At 39.1% G+C, this 18,728-nt stretch overlaps 1 protein-coding gene across 3 annotated transcripts in view; it reads left to right on the forward strand.

The window, feature by feature from the left end:
* Positions 1–18,728, forward strand: part of GATAD2B (GATA zinc finger domain containing 2B) — a 78,614-nt gene that overhangs the window by 630 nt on the left and 59,256 nt on the right. The gene's annotated exons all lie outside the window — the stretch shown is intronic.

Consider the following 18,728-nt stretch of genomic DNA (forward strand, 5'->3'; position numbering starts at 1 on the left):
TGCCGGCGGTTGGGACAAATAGGGGACCCTTAAGGGTGAAGGAAACACGAGCTGATTATCTTTATATAGGCAAAGGGATCGGGAGCGCAGAACCTTACCCCTTTATTTCATCGTTCACCGTTCCCTCTCCCTCCCGTAGAAGGGAATTGTCTAAGCCTGTGTGGGTACTTGTCTTCTGTAGTAACTAAACCACTCTTTTCTTCGGCTGGGCTTCTGGGTCCCACTGGATCTGTATCCCAGTTCAGTCAGTGCCTGAGGGCCGAGGGAACTAGAACTTACCCTTTCCTAAAGCAGATACAGACTTAGAATACTTTTGGCCTCCCCGCTCTCAATTGCACGGAGGAGATAGCTACTCCTCTTAGTGCAGAGGTTTGGGTGCCATTTGCGTGCTCAGGACACCTTTCCCCCAGCATCAACTTCCCTCCAAACACATGATGTTAGTTTGTAGGGCTGGCACTGAAGTGGAGATGGAGGCTTTCATGGGGGCTGGGTGGCATGTAGATGCTAACTGAGCTTGCCATCAACCCTTTTTTCTTCCACTGTCACCTGGAGAATCGGGTGAGAATAGTTTTCTTATTCCTGATAAATGATTATTTAGAGGGCCTTTGTGTAGGTGAGGAGAGCTGGGAGATACTTAAGGTAGTGTATTTCAGCAAAGGAAAAGAGCAATGCTTTCAGGCCAGATTGCAGCAGAGAGATTTGAACTTGTAGCAGCTGGAGTATAAAAGCAGGTTTAACAGATCTGTGTCCAGAGAAGAGCTGATGCTTTTGAGTTTTTAAAACGTTTTTTCCCCCTCTCAAAATGTTTAGTTTTTGAGTAGACAATGCTTGAATGTGACCCAAAGTGAAAAGAAATCCCTCTCTCACCTGTGTCCTCCCCATACAAATGACTTCTGTTTCCTCGCATCAGCATGGTGTCTGTATGTTGTCGTCTGTATGTTGAAGATTATCCTGTTTGGGAGTTTAGTGCTAACTTTATTGCTCTTTCTTTGATTCACTGACTTAAACTCTTTCTTGAGATAACCACTTGGATTCATACTTTTGGTGCTTGGAGCAGTCTTGGTAGAGAATTGTCCTAGAGTGGCATTTCTGCTGGTGCTTGGTTGGGAAAGAGGTACTATTGGAGCTGCTAAAGGTGGTGCTCCAGAGGAGCTGAATATACTTTGAGGGAAGGTCCACACCTGTTGGAAATGGTGCTGGGTTTTTGGTGGCTGATACTGTCTCTGGCTGTTTTGGAATGGGTCAAGGATGGTCTTTCCTTGGACTTTTTAAGCAGATAGGCTGTATAAATAAGGAGTTAATGGGAGTATGGATCTGGTAGTACTGTGTTCCCTTTTAAGAAGAATATAGTATTTTAGTCTAGTGGCAGTGATAGTAACCATGGTAAGGAGTGAAGTAGGTGAGTAGTAATCAGCAGGAATCAGAAGGCTGGATCTTTAGCCTGAGTGACCCAATTTGAGAAGAGGTGAGGCTTAGGAACTTGTGTCCTGCCTGTTCCTTACTTGAGAACACTTTCGAGGAGGTGAGAGTGATTTGTAGCTGACAGCCGCATCCATCTTTACGACACTGTGGTTTGCCTTCCCTGACTATGTGTGATGTCTGTTAACTTCCTGTTTAGAGGCAGTCCCAGTAGGGTCTGAATAGAGGCTGCATTCAAATACTTGTCTAGGAACAACGTTAACCAGGTTCCCTGATCAGCACTTCAGATCTGAGTTATGACAGTAACTTTTACTGCTGTGTTAAGCGTAACACCACAGGATGGTGGGGGAGGGAAATGTGAGAATTTTGTTCTTAATCTCATGGTCTTAAAGTACTGTGTGCTGTCCCCCTCCCTTTTTTTGGATAAATGTCTCTCCTTACTGCCCCCCCCCCCCATTCCCACCCCAAACTGTACTCAACTTTTTTCTTTTTCTGGCTGGACCTGGCCAGACCTCCAGGTTGGGTTTTGTTAGAGAGTGGCAGTGTGGAAGAAAAAGAGTCAATGTGTCAATAATAGTATCCTAACTGCTGAGATTCATTCTTTTTTTTTTTAATCTTTGTGTTTTTTTAAAGGGGGGATTCATTCTTGCTTTAAGCATTATTTTATATGTTGTATGTAAACCAGGTCTCTTGTTTCAGTTTTACTGATTGTTCCTCCCTTACCTCCTCCACCCATCAAGCTGGAGGTGCATATTTAGGGGAATAGCAGCTGTGGTATCCTGGTTTCTGTACTGGAGCATATTCTTTGTTAGTCACCTCATTGGGATAAGCAACCCCTTAGAACCCTCTAAGGGACAAGCAGTCCCTCTGAACTCAGTCAGAATGCTTGTTTAGTTCGTTGAGAAAAGCCAAACCAGGTTTGGTCAACTAAAAAGATTGCTAGAGAGATCATGATTAGAACCATAACTAGAACTCAAGGACTTTCTTTTCCGGACCCTTTGCATTACTTAAAAGCCCTACATCATTATATATTAAGGCACAATAGCCAGGCATTCTCTGATACAGTTTAGAGGGGAAGAAGAAAAAAAAAAACACACCCAGTCAGTCAGATTGACTATAAATCTAGACCTGGCATAAAGCTGTCCACCTCTTGCTCAGGAAGATCCAGCCTATCAGGCAGTGCCACACAAAGTTGCACTTCTGTATTGGCTAAGCCTGGGGAAGGAGATAGAAGGAATTTCAGTTTCTTTTGAAAAGGACTGGCTTTGGAGGGGAAATCTTCTATTAGCCATTTTGTTTTATCCTCAGTAATTCCTGTTATACTTTTTCTGGTTGGCGGTTTTGGTGGCTCCAGAGTTCATGAAGCAGAGAGCGTCCTGTATTTGCATAGTAGTGATGAAAGCCTCTGGACAGTAGAATTGTTCCTTCTTCGTGTTTCATCTTTTACCTTCTCTTTTATGGATATGTGAAGTATTCCTGTAGCATTTGAGGTTATTCAGTAGGAAAGGAGTGACCTAGGGTCATTATGAGCCTAACCGGTCTGGATAGTATCTCAGTGATGTTTGGTGTCTCCCTCAAAATCCTCTGGTCTCTGCTTTAAGGTGCCATCAGTTGGCAAGAAACTATCAACAGTTTGGGGTTGTAGTACCAAAAGCAACAGATGAATGAGGACAAGTATTTTGTTACTTTTGAGGTATGAAATGGTCAATCCCAGACCTCAAAGGGTCATCATAATTGCAGCAGCTGCTTCTTTGACTGTGTATGAACTTGATTGTTACTGATACTAGCAGTGAACTGTTAAGGAACATGACAATACTTTGACATTTACGAGTCATTATTTTGTTTGTTTTCACATCTGACTGGTTTACATTTTTTAAAAGTAATTCAGATTATCTTTACATGAATCTGAAAGTCATGCTGATAAGTCTCCTGATAAAGCTTTCTTGATCTAGTCTCATTTGGGGAGGAAGCTGGAATTTGTAATCTCCTCAAATATAGGCTGGAATATTAGGATTTAGATTAGACTTTAGGATTAATCAATTCTAAATCTAAGATTGTGGCTGTGGGGTATTAGAAGTGTTAATTGGAGAGGTTGTGCATCTCTAACCTAGAAGGTATTTATTTATAAAGTTAGCTTTTTGAGAGTATTTAAGTCCAGACTTCCTAGGAGGGAAGTTGTGGGTTAGTAAGTGGCAAGTTGGAATAGCAGAACACAATTAGAGAGTCTAGAAATCCTGGGTTAAATCCTAGCTTTGTCATTTTTTAGGTACATGATTTTGGGTAAGCCTTCTAGTTTGTTTGTTTTTTTTTTTCTGCAAGGCTTGTGAGATTTTAGTTCCTGAACCAGGGATAGAACCCACGCCCTCAGCAGTGAAAATGTGGTGTGCTAACCACCAGGAAGGAAGGTTGATACCCAGTCACGTCCGACTCTTTGTGACTTCATGGGCTATAGCGCACCAGGTTCCTCCATCCATGGAATTTTCCAGACAAAAATATTGGAGTGGGTTGCCATTTCCTATTCCAGGGGATCTTCCCGACCCAGGAATTGAACCCACATCTCTTGTGTCTCCTGCATTGGCAGGCAGGTACTGTACCACTGGTGTCACCTGGGAAGCTCACCAGACTACCAAGGAATTCCCAAGCCTCCTAATTTTTGAATTCCTATTTTTTGCACAGTAAAAGCCAGTTTTTACAGTGAGCTCTAAGGTCTTACATGCTCTGCCCTTCCCTACCCCTTTTCTTTTTTGATCTCCTGTCATCCTCTCTTTTGCTCATGCCATCCCAGCCCCATTGGCTTGTTCCTTAATACATCAGTCACATTCTTTATCTCAGGACCTTTGTACTAGTTCCTCCTTCTAGTGGGAAATATCTGTTTTTCCCACAGAGATAATACAAATGACTAATTTTTTTACTTTCTTTAGTCGAGTGTTTAAATGTCATCTTTTGAATGAGACTTTATCCTACCTATATTTAAAATTACACCTTCAACTTCCACCCCTCACTCCTAATCCTTCTCTGTTCTTCAGTTTACAGCTTTCTAACATACTTAATTGTTACATTTATTGCTTATTGATTCCCCTGGTATGGTGTAAGGTCTGAAGACTTGCATTTATTTTGGTGTTTTGTTTAATGCATAGTACAGTATTTGGCATATAGTTAATACTCAATAACTATTTCTTTTTAAAAAAAATTTATTTGGCTGTGCTGGGTCTCGGTTGCAGCACAAGGGATCTTCAGTCTTAGTTGCGGCATGTGGGATCTAGTTCCCTGACCAAGGATTGAACTTGAGCGCCTTGGATTGGGGAGCATGAAGTCTTAGCCACTCAGCTACCAGGGAAGTCCCTCAATGACTATTTCTTAATCAAATAGGAATAATGATAACTTTTTCTAATCTGTTTGTCTATAACAAAGCTTTAAATGTGGTAAGCATGATACAGGATCTTAAAATGTTTTTTGAACTTTGAAGCATTCATTATACAAATAATGATGATAGAATGACTGCCTTCCCATTGAAATGGTAAATAACACTTGCATTATGGAAAAAAATCCTCATATATATTCACATATATTATCACATCTCCTAAACTCCAGCTCTCTGTTTCCAGTTTTCCACTGTATGCTAAATGTATCCATCTCTGTATTCCATTGGTACCTCAGACTCAACATTTTCATCACCTACTCCTCTTCATTGAGTCATTGAAGCTAGAGATGTGAGCATTATTGTCAGTTCTCTCTCTCTTATCCATTACTTTCCAAATATTTCTGAATCGATACCTTTTTTCTATATCTCCATTGCTGCTGTTCAGGACTACAGCAACTTTTATTTGGAATATTGCCATGATCTCTTACAGTTCTCCCTGTTTTTAGTCTTGCTCCCTTTTAAACCATCAGTCATACTCTCTTCAAAATAGTCTAATGGAGATCTGATTATTTGGTTTCCGCTTCTCAGAAGTATTCAGTAGTTTCCAATCATTTAAAGGTACTCTGAATGACCAAGGGCCCTTTATAAGTCTTGACCTTTGTCTTTCTTTCCAGCTTTGCTTTTCTCCCTTTACAGTTTATACATGAGCAAATACAGTTCTCTTAGTTACCAGATCAGCTTCCAGATTTCATCTCAAATGCTACTCTCTCTGGGAGCCCTTCCTTGACTTGCCCAAAGAGACTTAGATATACTTTCTTCTTTGATCTCTCTCTAATTTGTATATATTGCTTATCACCCCCCAGTGGTCTGACAACATTCTGAAATAAAGAGATACCATGTCTTTTTACTGTTGTTTCTCTAGTGCATTGCATGGTGTCTGTCACCTATAAAATGTTTTAAAATAATAATTCTATGGATTGAGAAAATGCTGCATACATTTAGAAGATGCCCCATTTGTTATATTCTGGGGACAGAAGAACCCGGTTGGTGTCTTCGTTCCATTTATCATTTATCTGTGTGACCTTGGTTGAGTCACTTGAAGTCTCCCAAGCCATAGTTTTCTCAAATTAGAAATAATCAGTAGCTGTTTTATCTATTTCACTATGTCTTTATCAGTCACATGAGATTACACATGTAAGAATGTTTCATAAACTGTAGAGCAGTGTATAGTTGTTAGTTATTATGTGCTGACACAAGCTGAACTTTTCTCACAACTCATTTTTTCTTGTTTATATTGATGTAGGCCCTTTCTTTTTATCATTGAAACCATAAAGAACTCTTCTACGACTTTTGTTTTCTTCATATCCTTTTTCATTAGTAGGCGTGATGTGTTCCTATATATCATCTTAAACAGGGCAAGTTTAAAGGCTTTCTCGGTAGTCCAGTGGGTTAAAAAGGTTGCAAAGTCCTGGAAATTACTCTTCTCAAGGAGTATCTCAGTCATGGATTCTGTAATTTTTTCTTCAGTTTTTTTTTTTTAAATGCATTTTTGCAACTTTTGAAACTTGAAGAGAATTTTTAAAATGTAAATATAAACTCATTTGTTGAGTACTTTCTTTGTGTAAGGCTTTATGCCATTTTAATTCTTACAGTAACTCTGTGAGGGAGGTATTATACTTTTACAGATGAGGAAACTCAATTCTCAGGGAGGTTGTCGTTTTGCTGAAATCTCAAAAATTAATAAAAGTGGTGAATCCAGTATTTGAACAATTTTGCCTGACTCCAAAAGTTATCTTACGGTTCTCTTAACGCTTCTCATAGAGTTTTGTTTTGCCTTTGCAAAAACAAACCAAACAAGAAAATGATAGTTTTCCTAATAGATCTTATATGAAAAAAGTTACATGATCAAATTAGGGTTTTGAAAAATTCTGGGTTAAGTTAAGGCAGATTTCTTTACAACATAAGATCCCAAAGCCTTGCATGTCTAAATATACATTTATATTTGGAGTGGTAAAAGAATGACTAAAGGATGCAAAGCTTCTGGAAATTATTTGACCATGAAGAGCATCTCTTTGAGAAGATAGTACTGCATCTTGATAATCTGCTTTCTTGTAGTTCTTCTGTAGGTTGATTTTTTTTTTTTTTTTTAAGTTGTCACTCTTGAATGAGGGAATTAAGTGCTTTTGTGTGCTAGTTTTCCAGAGAACTAGTATAGTGGTATTATGGTAGATGTTTTTTAGAAACTTCACTGGTTTGGAGGCTGCAGTTTTTTCCCCCCATGAATCTTCAAAGGCAAATGGCACAGCTCATCCAACTTGGCTCTTACCTTCAATGAGTTCCCAGGAGGATAACTCTTAACTGAGCTGCTGCCTCCACCTTCTTTCATCTTGCATTCTAGGAAGCAGGAGAGTAAGGATTCAGCTTTGTGTGTGAGCAGAATCCCTTGAGCCAGGAGCAAGCAGCTCTTCCTTTCTGTAAGGGTGGTAGTTTCACACTAAGAGATCTGTAAAGCCCACTGTTCTTTCTCTTCTGTGATGCATGCAGACAGACATGGGCATCAGAGGCAAGAAGGAACAATGGCTTTGATTTTTTTCAGTCATACTGGTCTTGAAATTAAAACTTTGAGGGATTTGTCTTCTGTTGTTTAAAAGCATAAAGGTTACCTGAATGGTGTTCGCCACTAAATAGGTTGAACTACCAGTGAAAAACGTTGAAAATATTTCCCTAATAGAATAACATGTTTTGGAGGGAGGGACAGGTTCTAACCACTCTTTAACATATATTTGGCTGGATTGATGTGTTGCTATCAAAGAGATTGAAGCAGATAGTCATATTTATTGCAACTGCCCTGGACAGTTTGCCAGGAAGACCCTATATTAGATTTCTGTGGAAATCTGGTGTGAATAGCATGACACTATTCCCAGGTAGTACTGTCCATGAATAAATTGTATTACTCTAATGCTGTTCTTTTTCATTTTATAATTCACTTAGTAAAGAATGCTCACTGAAGTCTTTACCTGAGTTCATTGTGAATTTGAAACTTTTATTTTCTTAGAATATTTTAAATCCAGATTATTTTCTGCCATGTGAATGGAAACTAGAATATGGGTCTCTTACTGCACTAAGATTCAGTCTTAAGTTTTCATTAGCCTGCATTTTTAACTCTTCACTTTCTGCATGGAAAGCTATTTCACAGTTGAGTTCTATATAATTAATTAATATTTCACTGAAAACTTTCAAGGAATATGGGTGACTGGAAAAGGATCTTTTTACAGCTGTATTTACTGTGACCAGAAACATCTTTTTATTTACTTATTCATTTATTTATGACCGTGCTGGGTCTTGGTTACTGTGCTGGGTCTTTCTCTAGTTGCAGTGAGTGGCAGCTACTTGTGTTGTGGAGCGTGGTCTTTAGGTATCTGGGCTTCAGCAATTGTGGCTCACAGGCTTAGTTGCTCCACAGAACACAGAATCTTCCCAGACCAGGGATCTAACCTGTGTCCCCTGCATTGGCAGGTGGACTTTTAACCACTGGACCCACAGCGAAGTCCTAGACAGAAATATCCTAAAAATAGCAAGTGCAACTTTGAAAAACCTGGAGGGTTCAAAGGAGTAAGATGTCTCTAGCTTAAATAGTGGTATAAAAATTTGAGATCTAATGAATTACTGTACATAAAGGGATACCACTTGTTATGAACTGTTTGTTGCATTTTTTAAAGTATTTATTTAATTATTATTTTTGGCTGCGTTGGGTCTTCGTTACTGTGCACAGGCTTTCTCTAGTTGTGACCAGCGTGGGCAGCTCTCTAGTGGTGGTGCATGGACTTCTCATTGCTGTGGCTTCTCTTGTTGCAGAGCACAGGCTCCAGGGCACGCAGAGTTAGTTCAGTAGTTGCGGCGCGTGGGCTCAGTAGTTGCGGCAAACAGGCTTACTTGCCCTGCGACATGTGGAATCTTCCCTGACCAGGGATTTAACCCATGCCTCCTGCATTGATTGGCAGATGGACCGCTAGGGAATTCCTGATTGTTTCACTGATGCTACCAAAGCCTTGATGTATATCTGGAATTAAATTGTAGGTTCCCAGTTTTGTCAAAGACAGAGAGGTAGGTGTCCAAGAAGAGTATAACCAAGGTTGGAATCTGAGCGGTTTCTATTTCCAAATTAAACCTTCTATTCTGGCTGACTGAATACCTGATAATATTCACAGGAAGGGAGTAAAATACAGTATACTCAAGGAACTTTCTTGGTGGTCCAGTGGCTAAGACTCCATGCTCGCAGTGCAGGGGGGCCTAGGTTCAGTCCTTGGTCAGGGAACTAGATTCTGTATGCTGCAGCTAAAGAATCTGCACGTTGCCGTGAAGATTGATGATCCCGTGTGCCGCAGCTAAGACCCGATGGAGCCAAATAAATAAATAAATTTGGCTGCACCAAGTCTTAGTTAAAGCATGGGGGAGCTTTAGTTGCAGCATGTGGAATCTAGTTTCCTGACCAGGGATTGAACCTGGGCCCCCTGCCTTGGGAGCCTTGAGTCTTAGCCATTGAACCACCAGGGAAGTCCCCAATAAGTAAATATTTTTAAAAAAGCAAAATGAAACTGTCTGTAGTTATGCCACGTCTGTGTTGTCTTCTAGATTCAGTTGGGTTAAGAGTGTGAAAAGGACTGTATAAGGGGCTCTTTATGGTACAAAGAGGTATTAGAGGAGAACAGTGAGATTTTTACTTATTATTTTGTAGCTTTAAGGATTAGCTGAAGAAGCCTTTGGAAGTGATCATTTTTTAAAGCTCATTATTATTGGAGTATAGTTGCTTTACTGGGAGTGATCATTTTAGTTTTGTTATGGGGGCTGCTTACCACATCTGTATGTTGCCTAGACTGCACATTAGTTTTTGCTGGTTGTTTTGTAAAGGTTTGTGCTCTCTCCCTCATTAATCTTTCCAAGTCAACTATTCTCAGTGTTGTTCATAAGTATAATTCTGGTATCTGGATATGAGAAAATAGTCTAGTATTGGTACTAATTTTGGGTTATTTTTACATAATTAGTTGAAATCTCCTTCTGTGGTTAAACTGGAATAACTTTTGGTCATTTAAAAAAGTATAGTTCTACAATTTGAAAGTTTTGGGTTCACATTTCTACTTTGCCACTTAACTAGTTGTTAGACCTTAACTTCATTTCTCTGTGCCTGGCGGATAGTAACTCTGTACCTATTAAAAAATAGTTGCCCATCATTCCTCACCTTAGCACCTGGCAACCTCCATTCTACTTTCTGTATCTATGAATTTGAGTACTCTAGGGTCTTCATATAAGGAGACATATAAGGAGACAAATCATAAAATATTTGTCCTTTTGTGTCTAGCTTATTTAATTTTAGCATAATACCTTCAAGGTTCATCTGTGTTTTGGCATGTGTCAGAATTTCATTCCTTTTTAAGGCTGAATAATATTCCTTAAGACCCTGATGCTGGGAAAGATTGAAGGCAAGAGGAAAAGGAGGCAGCAGAGGATGATATGGTTAGATAGTATCACTGATTCAGTGGACATCATTGTAGCAAACTCCAGGAGATAGTGGAGGACAGGGGAGCCTGGCCTGCTGCAGTCCATGGGATTGCAGAGTCTTGCATAGGACTTAGCAGCTGAACAATAGCAACAACTGTCTATTTTCTTTGTGACTATTCATTCCCACCAGCAGTGTACCCATTTTTAAATTGGGTTGTTTGTTTTGTTGTCATTGAGTGATAGGAGTTCTTTTTACTGGATATTAATCCTGTATCAGATATATGATTTGCAAATACTTTCTCCCATTTTGTGAGTTATTTTTTACTCAGTTAATAATGTCCTTTGGTGCACAAAATTTTGATGAGATTCAGTTTACTATTTGCTGTTTTTGGTGTCATATTCAAGATATTGTCATCAACTCTGTCATGAAACTCTTTCCCCCTGTGTTTCCTTCTAAGAGTTTTTAAATTTTAGTTCTTATTTTTAGGTCTTTGATCCATTTTGAGTTAATTTTTGTATATGCTCCAAGGTAAGGGTCCAGTTTTATTCTTTGGCATGTGGATATCCAGTTTTTCCAGCACCATTTGTTGAAAAGACAGTCCTGTCTCCACTGAATGGTCTTGATATCCTTGTTGATAATCATTTGATCATATATGCAAAGGTTTCTTTTTGGAGTCTGTATTCTGTTCCATTGGTTTGTATGTCTCTCTTTATGCTCGTACCACATTGTTTCACTAACTGGGGCTTTGTAATAAATTTTGAAGTCAGTAAGTGTAAGTCCTCTGACTCTTCTTCATTTTCAAGATTGTTTTGGCTATTTGGGATCCCTTGAGATGACATGTGAGTTTTAGGCTGTGTTTTTCTTTTCATATCCCTTTTTTATTTTGGGCCAAACGATATAAAACTAAACTGAATGGGATCCTGTTACTATAATATGGCAGCTGGTCCTTGTCATAGAAAGTTTTAATTTCACCTAGCTCCTTGGATCATGTATTTTTCTTTACAGTGTTAGAACCAGGGTTGCTCTGGATAACTTTTGCTCTTATAAATGAATTTGTTTGCTGTGGTTGGAGCATTTTGTTTATTGTTAAAAGTTTGGTTCGAATTTATTTTATTTATTTTTGGCTGTGCTGGATCTTTGTTGCTGCATGTGGGCTTTTTCCAGTTGCGGTGAGCAGGGGCTATTCTTTATTGAGGTGAACAGATTTCTCATTGTGGTGGTTTCTCTTGTGGTAGAGCACAGTCTCTAGGGCACACAGGCTTCAGTAGTCGTGGTATATGGGCTTTAGTTGCCTGCGGCTTGTGGAATCTTCCTGGACCATGGATCAAATCCGTGTCCCCTGCGTTGGCAGGCAGATTCCTATCTACTGTGCTACCAGCGAAGTCCAGCAGTGGCTTTTCTTTTTTGCAGAGCATGTTCTCTAGGGCACTCGGGCTGGGCTTCAGTAGTTGCAGTTCACCAGCTCTAGAGTGTGGGCTCAGTAGTTGTGGCACATGCGCTTAGTTACCCCTCAGCATGTGGGATTTTCCTAGTCTGGGGATCGAACCATGTCCCATGAACTGGCAAGTGGATTCTTAACCACTGGACCAGCAGGGAAGTCCTCAAATTAAAAAAAAAAAAAAATCAAGACACACAGTGAGAAGTTTCTCATCACTTCTCACCTGCCTAGTTTTAAACATCATTATTTGTGATTCCTTTTCTGTCATTTCAGAATTTTCTGTGTATATGCAAGCATATGTGAATTTCTTTTTAGTTTTTCTTTTTACACAAAAGATAGCTTTCTACATCTGTTTTTTCATTTAATAATATAGGAGATTCTTTTCAAATCTATATGTAGAGAATTTGCTAATTCTTTAAATGAAAATTTTGAGAGTGAAAATCTTTTCATGGATATCAGAACTTTGTTGGGAAAGAATATTCAAGTTTATGGCTGTGTACCTTTGCTGTTGTCTACAAGTCTTGCTCTTTAATAACTTTCATTGCTATTATTCTCTTAGTCAGCATTGAATAAATGTAGTTTGAGTACCGCTATGTTATTAAACTTAATTTAGGAGTGCTGATTACCTAGTTTATAAAGTCTGTTTTGTTTTTTCATCTGTAGTCCTAAGTCCCAAATTATATCAGAAAACCCAAGTCTCCGATAAGTGATACAGGGTAATTTTTCTAGTTCCTAGAGTATATAGACTCCAGGCATTTTTTCTCTATCCTCGACTAGTTTGGTCTAGAAGAAATGACTGATAAAGAGAAAACTTGGATCTCTTTACCCATGTGTCAGCGCTCTGTTTACTTTGTAACCACGTAAATCTGGTTGTGGGGAACTGAAAAAGCCTGGCTATTCATATATTCATATGAACATTCATAGGTATTAGGTATTTATTGTATATCTACTGTGTAAAAGACATACATGTAAGTGTTGTATAGCAAGTAAAGATTAATTATAAAACTTCAGTCCTCAAGAATATACATAGTCCCGAAGAGAAGACATGTATTAAAATAACTACAATATTAGATACAGTGTATTTGTAAATTAAGTGACCATCATATTAGGAAACAACATATCAGCACCTTTTACAACTTGGTTCAGAGTGTGATTTAAGCTTACCAGATCCTGAAAATTCTACTTTCAAAAACATCTCTTTATCACATCTATCTGTATCTGTCTTAACTTGTGGTGTTTTAGTTTTAGCCATTGTAATTGCTTGCCCATATCATCTTAGATATGTCTCTCTTTTTTTGGCCATGTCTTGTGGCTTGCTGCATCTCAGTTCCCAAGCCAAGGATTGAAGTAGGGCTCATGGCAGTGAAAGCGCCAAGTCCTAATCGCTGGACCACCAGGGAATTCCCTTGGATAAGTTTTTTAATAATAACTAACATTACTGGGCTTTTTTATGTGAGAGTACTATTTTAAGCACTTCACATTAACTTGTTTAATCCTCACAGTACCTCCATTTTTGCAATTAAAAAACTGAGGCACAAAGAGGTTAAGTGATTTCCCTAAGGTCACAGACCTAATAAATAAAAGAGCTGGTATACAGAATCAGGAAGTTTTGATTGTTTGGCTCAAATTGTTTAGCATTGTACCATACTATGTGTATGTGTGTATTACATACATGTTTATCATTGTTTTGGTGATCGTACAGTATCTCATTGTATGGATATACTTTAGTTTGTACCCAGTCTATCCCCACTGAGGAATATTTAGGATGTTTCTAGTGGTGAGTGTATTGTCATAACCAGGGTTCCAGTGAAATATCTTACATATATTTTAGTGTATCTGTAGGTAAAATTTCTAGAAATACAATTATTGGACCAAAGGGCATGCACATTGAAAATTTTTTCAGATATTAAATTATCCTCCTGTAATTTGTACTAGTTTACATTCATACCAGCAGGCTATGAAAGTTTCTAAAACAACTTAATTTAAATCTAAATTTGAGGGTAACTGTGGTTGGATAGTGATGAGTACTGTCTTCAAGTGCCTCTGTATCTTGTTAGCATTTCTTTTCTTAAAAGCATGTATCTCTGGATTTGATTATTGGCCATCTAACTGTAGGCAGTTGTTGGGAAGAGGAGTACACAGTTTAACAGAAAATTTTACTTGTTCGAAATGGCCTTCAAACCAATCAGTTGTCAAACATGGGACTTCCCTGTGGGTCCAGTGGTTAAGAATCTGCCTGCCAATGCAAAAGACACGAGTTCGATCCCTGATCCTCTAACTGAGATTCCATATGCTGCAGGGCAACTGCTGAGCCCGTACTCTAGCACCCTCGAGCTGCAGCTACAAAGCCCACATGCCTTAAGTACTGAAGCCTGTGCTCTGCAACAAGAGAAGCTTCACTGAAATGAGAAGCCCACACACCACAGCCCAAATGCTGCAGTAAAGACCCAGCACAACCAAAAATTAAAAAAAAAAAATGTTAATCTAAACCTTTTTAAAACTTTGGTAAGTTGATTTGTCACCACAATCTTTTAAGATCAGGACAACGTCAATAAGAATGAGCATGTACAGTTCCCAGTTGACTGCTTTCATGGAAACTCCTTACTGGAGTCCCTATTAAACTCCCAGTGGGCAGAGGCAGAGAGCCAAACACTGCTAAATCACTGTTTTCAGGGAATGGGGACATTAAGACAAATAAGACCACATGCTTTATACAACTCATATTTCCTTCCTAACTAGTTTTCCTGCTCATTGGTAAGTTATTTGTCTTCTTCCTCATTCCCATTTCTCTGTTTTTAGAGTTAAGGTGATTTGTTTTATTCAGTAGATTTAAATTTTGTTTAGTGAACTTAGAACCTACTAGGAGGCCTTCACTTGCCCAGAGTAGGGTGTTATCTTTGGTGGTACCATGACCCCACATTCAGGGCCTACCGGCAGGAGTAAGATAAAACAAACTTAGTTTTCATACACATCCTTAAGGGGATGACAGGAAATCTGATTAATTTAATGGCATGCGTGCGGAGTTGCTTCAGTCCTGTCTGACTCTTTGTGACCCTATGAACTGTAGCCTGCCAGGCTCCTGTGTCCATGGGATTCTCCATATGTATTCAAAGTTACCATCTCCTTTGAAGTGGAAAGAATATTGGAGACTGTTTCCATTAATTATTGGTGATGGTGATGTCTTACTTCATTTCTACTCAGGAAATCTGTCATTTTATTTTCAAGGACTGAGTAATTGTCTTCTGGGCCTGTTAATATCTGTTCTATTAAGTTTTGGATTACTGTGATATTTCCTCCTGTTTACTGATCAAAGATTTAGATCCACTGCTGATCTTTGTCTTCCTTATTGCTTGACTCTGGTTTTTGGAAATGAAAAGAAACTGGGAACTCCAGATGTCTTATCATCAGTACTACCTGTTTATCAGTTCAATTCAGTTCAGTCACTCAGTTGTTTCCGACTCTTTGTGACCCCATGAATCGCAGCACGCCAGGCCTCCCTGTCTGTACATCACCAACTCCCGGAGTTTACTCAAACTCATGTCCATTGAGTCGCTGATGCCATCCAACCATCTCATTTTTTGTCGTCCCCTTCTCCTCCTGCCCCCAATCCCTCCCAGCATCAGGGTCTTCTCCAGTGAGTCAGTCTTCGCATGAGGTGGCCAAAGTACTGGAGTTTCAGCTTCAGCATCAGTCCTTCCAATGAACACCCAGGACTGATCTCCTTTAGGATGGACTGGTTGGGTCTCCTTGAGTCTTCTCTAACACCACAGTTCAAAAGCATCAATTTTTCGGCGCTCAACTTTCTTCACAGTCCAACTCTCACATCCATACACGACCACTGGAAAAACTATAGCCTTGACTAGATGGACCTTTGTTGGCAAAGTAATGTCTCTGCCTTTTAATATGCTGTCTAGGTTGGCCATAACTTTCCTTCCAAGGAGTAAACGTCCTTTAATTTCATGGCTGCAGTCACCATCTACAGTGCTTTTGGAGCCCAAAAAATAAAGTCTGACACTGTTTCCCCATCTATTTCCCATGAAGTGATGGAACCAGATGCCATGATCTTAGTTTTCTGAATGTTGAACTTTAAGCCAACTTTTTCACTCTCTTCTTTCACTTTCATCAAGAGGCTCTTTAGTTTCTCTTCACTTTCTGCCATAAAGGGTGGTGTCATCTGCATATCTGAGGTTATTGGTATTTCTCCTGGCAATCTTGATTCCAGCTTGTGCTTCTTCCAGTCCAGCGTTTCTCATGATGTACTCTACATATAAGTTAAATAAGCAGGGTGACAATATACAGCCTTGATGTTCTCCTTTTCCTATTTGGAACCAGTCTGTTGTTCCATGTCCAGTTCTAACTGTTGCTTCCTGACCTGCATGTAGGTTTCTCAAGAGGCAGGTCAGGTGGTCTGATATTCCATCTCTTGAAGAATTTTCCACAGTTTATTGTGATCCACCCAGTCAAAGGCTTTGGCATAGTCAATAAAGCAGAAATAGATGTTTTTCTTGCTTTTTTTGATGATCCAGCGGATGTTGGCAATTTGATCTCTTCAAGAAAATTAGAGATACCAAGGGAACATTTTATGCAAAGATGGGTTCGATAAAGGACAGAAATGGTATGGACCTAACAGAAGCAGAAGATATTAAGAAGAGGTGGCAAGAATACACAGAAGAACTGTACAAAGAAGATCTTCACAACCCAGATAATCAACGATTGTGTGATCACTCACCTAGAGCCAGACATCCTAGAATGTGAAGTCAAGTGGGCCTTAGAAAGCATCACTACTTGTTTATAGTGAAGTCTAAATGAAGACAACCATGAATGGGTCTCTAGTATTAAAATGTTGAAAGCTTAACAGTTTTTATATTTGGGGCAAATTTTATTTTTAAAATTTCCTTTTATCTCTTAGTTTTATAAGAAATATTTTTATGAAGGAGAGAAGATTTCTCTTCCATTTACTAATAAAATTGATCACTTTTTCTTCACTTTCATATTTTGGATAAAATTAGGCTAGAGGCACTTTTGAGATTTTGGTTGGAAAGAGAGAATATCAATAAAGAGAAAGTGTTAGTGTGCATCAGAGTACACTCCGTAGAGAGAATTTGGCCTTATTCACGATTGTAGCTCTTACAGCTAAAACAGTGCCTGCCATATAATATGTAATTAATTTGTTGAGTGAATAGGAAGTAGAAAACTAAATTGTGATACCTCATAGTTGGCTTTCTTTATACCATTTAAGATGAATAAACTAGTTACATGTGTCAACTTGGATAAATGTCAAGGACTTTCCTGGTGGTTCCCCGGCTAAGACTGCACTCCCAGGGCAGGGGCCCAGGTTTGATCCCTTGTCAAGGAAGTAGATCCCACATGTCATGGCTTCCCAGGTGGCTCAGAGGTAAAGAATCTGCCTGCCAGTGCAGGAGACACAGGAGATGCAGGTTCCATCCTTGGGTTGGGAAGTTGACCTGGAGGAGGAACTGGCAACCCACTTCAGTATTCTTGCCTGGAGAATTATGTGGACAGGAGAGCCTGATGGGCTATAGTCAGTGGGGTCACAAAGAATCAGACGTGACTTAGCGACTGAGCATGGATACACATACCATTTGAGATGAGTAAACTGTTACATGTAGTAACCTGGATAATATCAGAGGTAGTTTCAAAGAAAAAATTAAGTTGCAAAGTGATATACATATGGATATGATATAATACCATAAAACTTAAACTTGAAAAATGATGCAATATTTTTTATATAGATACAGCTGCACACATAAAGGAAAAGTACTAAAAGAAAAAATGGACAGTGATAAACCAAACTCATTGTGGTGATTACTTTGGGGAAAGGAAGAGAAAAATAGGATTGGATTAGTTACTCAGAGAGCTTCAGTTTTATTTGTAGTATTACATCTCTTAAACTAGTTGATAAGTAAATGGCTGGTTGTTATATTATTCTCTACACTTTTTGGTACAATTGAAATGTTTAATAGTCAAATGAGAGGTTACAGATCAGAAGTCGGCAAACTAAGGGCCAGTAAGCCAAATTCTGCTTGCTGCTTGTATTTTGTCCAGCCCGTGAGCTAAGAATTATGATTGCTTCTTATAGTTTTAAATGGTTGGAAAAAATGAAAAAAAGGGACTCACCTGGTGGTTCAGTGGTTGAGTCCGCCTGTCAGAACAGGGGACAACGTGTTCAATCCCTGGTCACACAAGGTTCTACATGCTGCGGGGCACCTGAGCCTGCGCACCACAACTGCCAAAACCCCAGAGTCCTAGGGCCTGTGCTCTGCAACGAGAGGAGCCCCATGTGCTGTAGCTAAGAAGAGCAGCAGTGAGGACCCAGCGCAGTCAAAAAAAAAAAAAAAATGAAAGAAGGATATTTCAATTTCATGTGAAAATTATACAAAATTCTGATTTTGGCATCCATAAATAATTTAATTGGAGATAACCACACTCATTCTTTACATATTGTCAGTGACTGCTTTCACACTGCTATAATATCAAGGTAATTGTCACAAAAGAGATAAGACTCTCAAAGCCTAAAATATTTATCTGTGCCTCTACAGAAAAAGGCCAATCTGTAGTATAAATGAATTCTGGTCCTGGGATAATGGTGATATAACAGAGCAGATGAGATGCTATTTGGTGAATACTTGCAATAAGTTGGATGTAGTTTTTCCCAGATTGTGTTTTTTAAAAGAATATTTTAATCAAAAGTCAGAGAGATACTGACTTTCATGGAAGTTTAAAAGTGGTTGCCCAATAGAATTTCATCTTCTTGAATAAGTCTAAACCTAATATAGATGCCCAGGTTGTTGGTGGAGGGAATCCTTTATTGTTCAGTCACTAAGTCCTGTCTGACTCTATTGTGACCACGTGGACTGAAGCCCACCAGGCTCCTCTGTCCATGGGATTTCCCAGGCAAGAATACTGGAATGGGTTGCCATTTCCTTCTCCATATTTGACAGAAAATACTAATAGCTCTGTGATTTGGGATTGGTGTTATGGTAGCTTATTGT

The sequence above is a fragment of the Muntiacus reevesi genome, chromosome 1, assembly GCF_963930625.1.
Source record: "Muntiacus reevesi chromosome 1, mMunRee1.1, whole genome shotgun sequence".
NCBI classification, from domain to species: domain Eukaryota; kingdom Metazoa; phylum Chordata; class Mammalia; order Artiodactyla; family Cervidae; genus Muntiacus; species Muntiacus reevesi.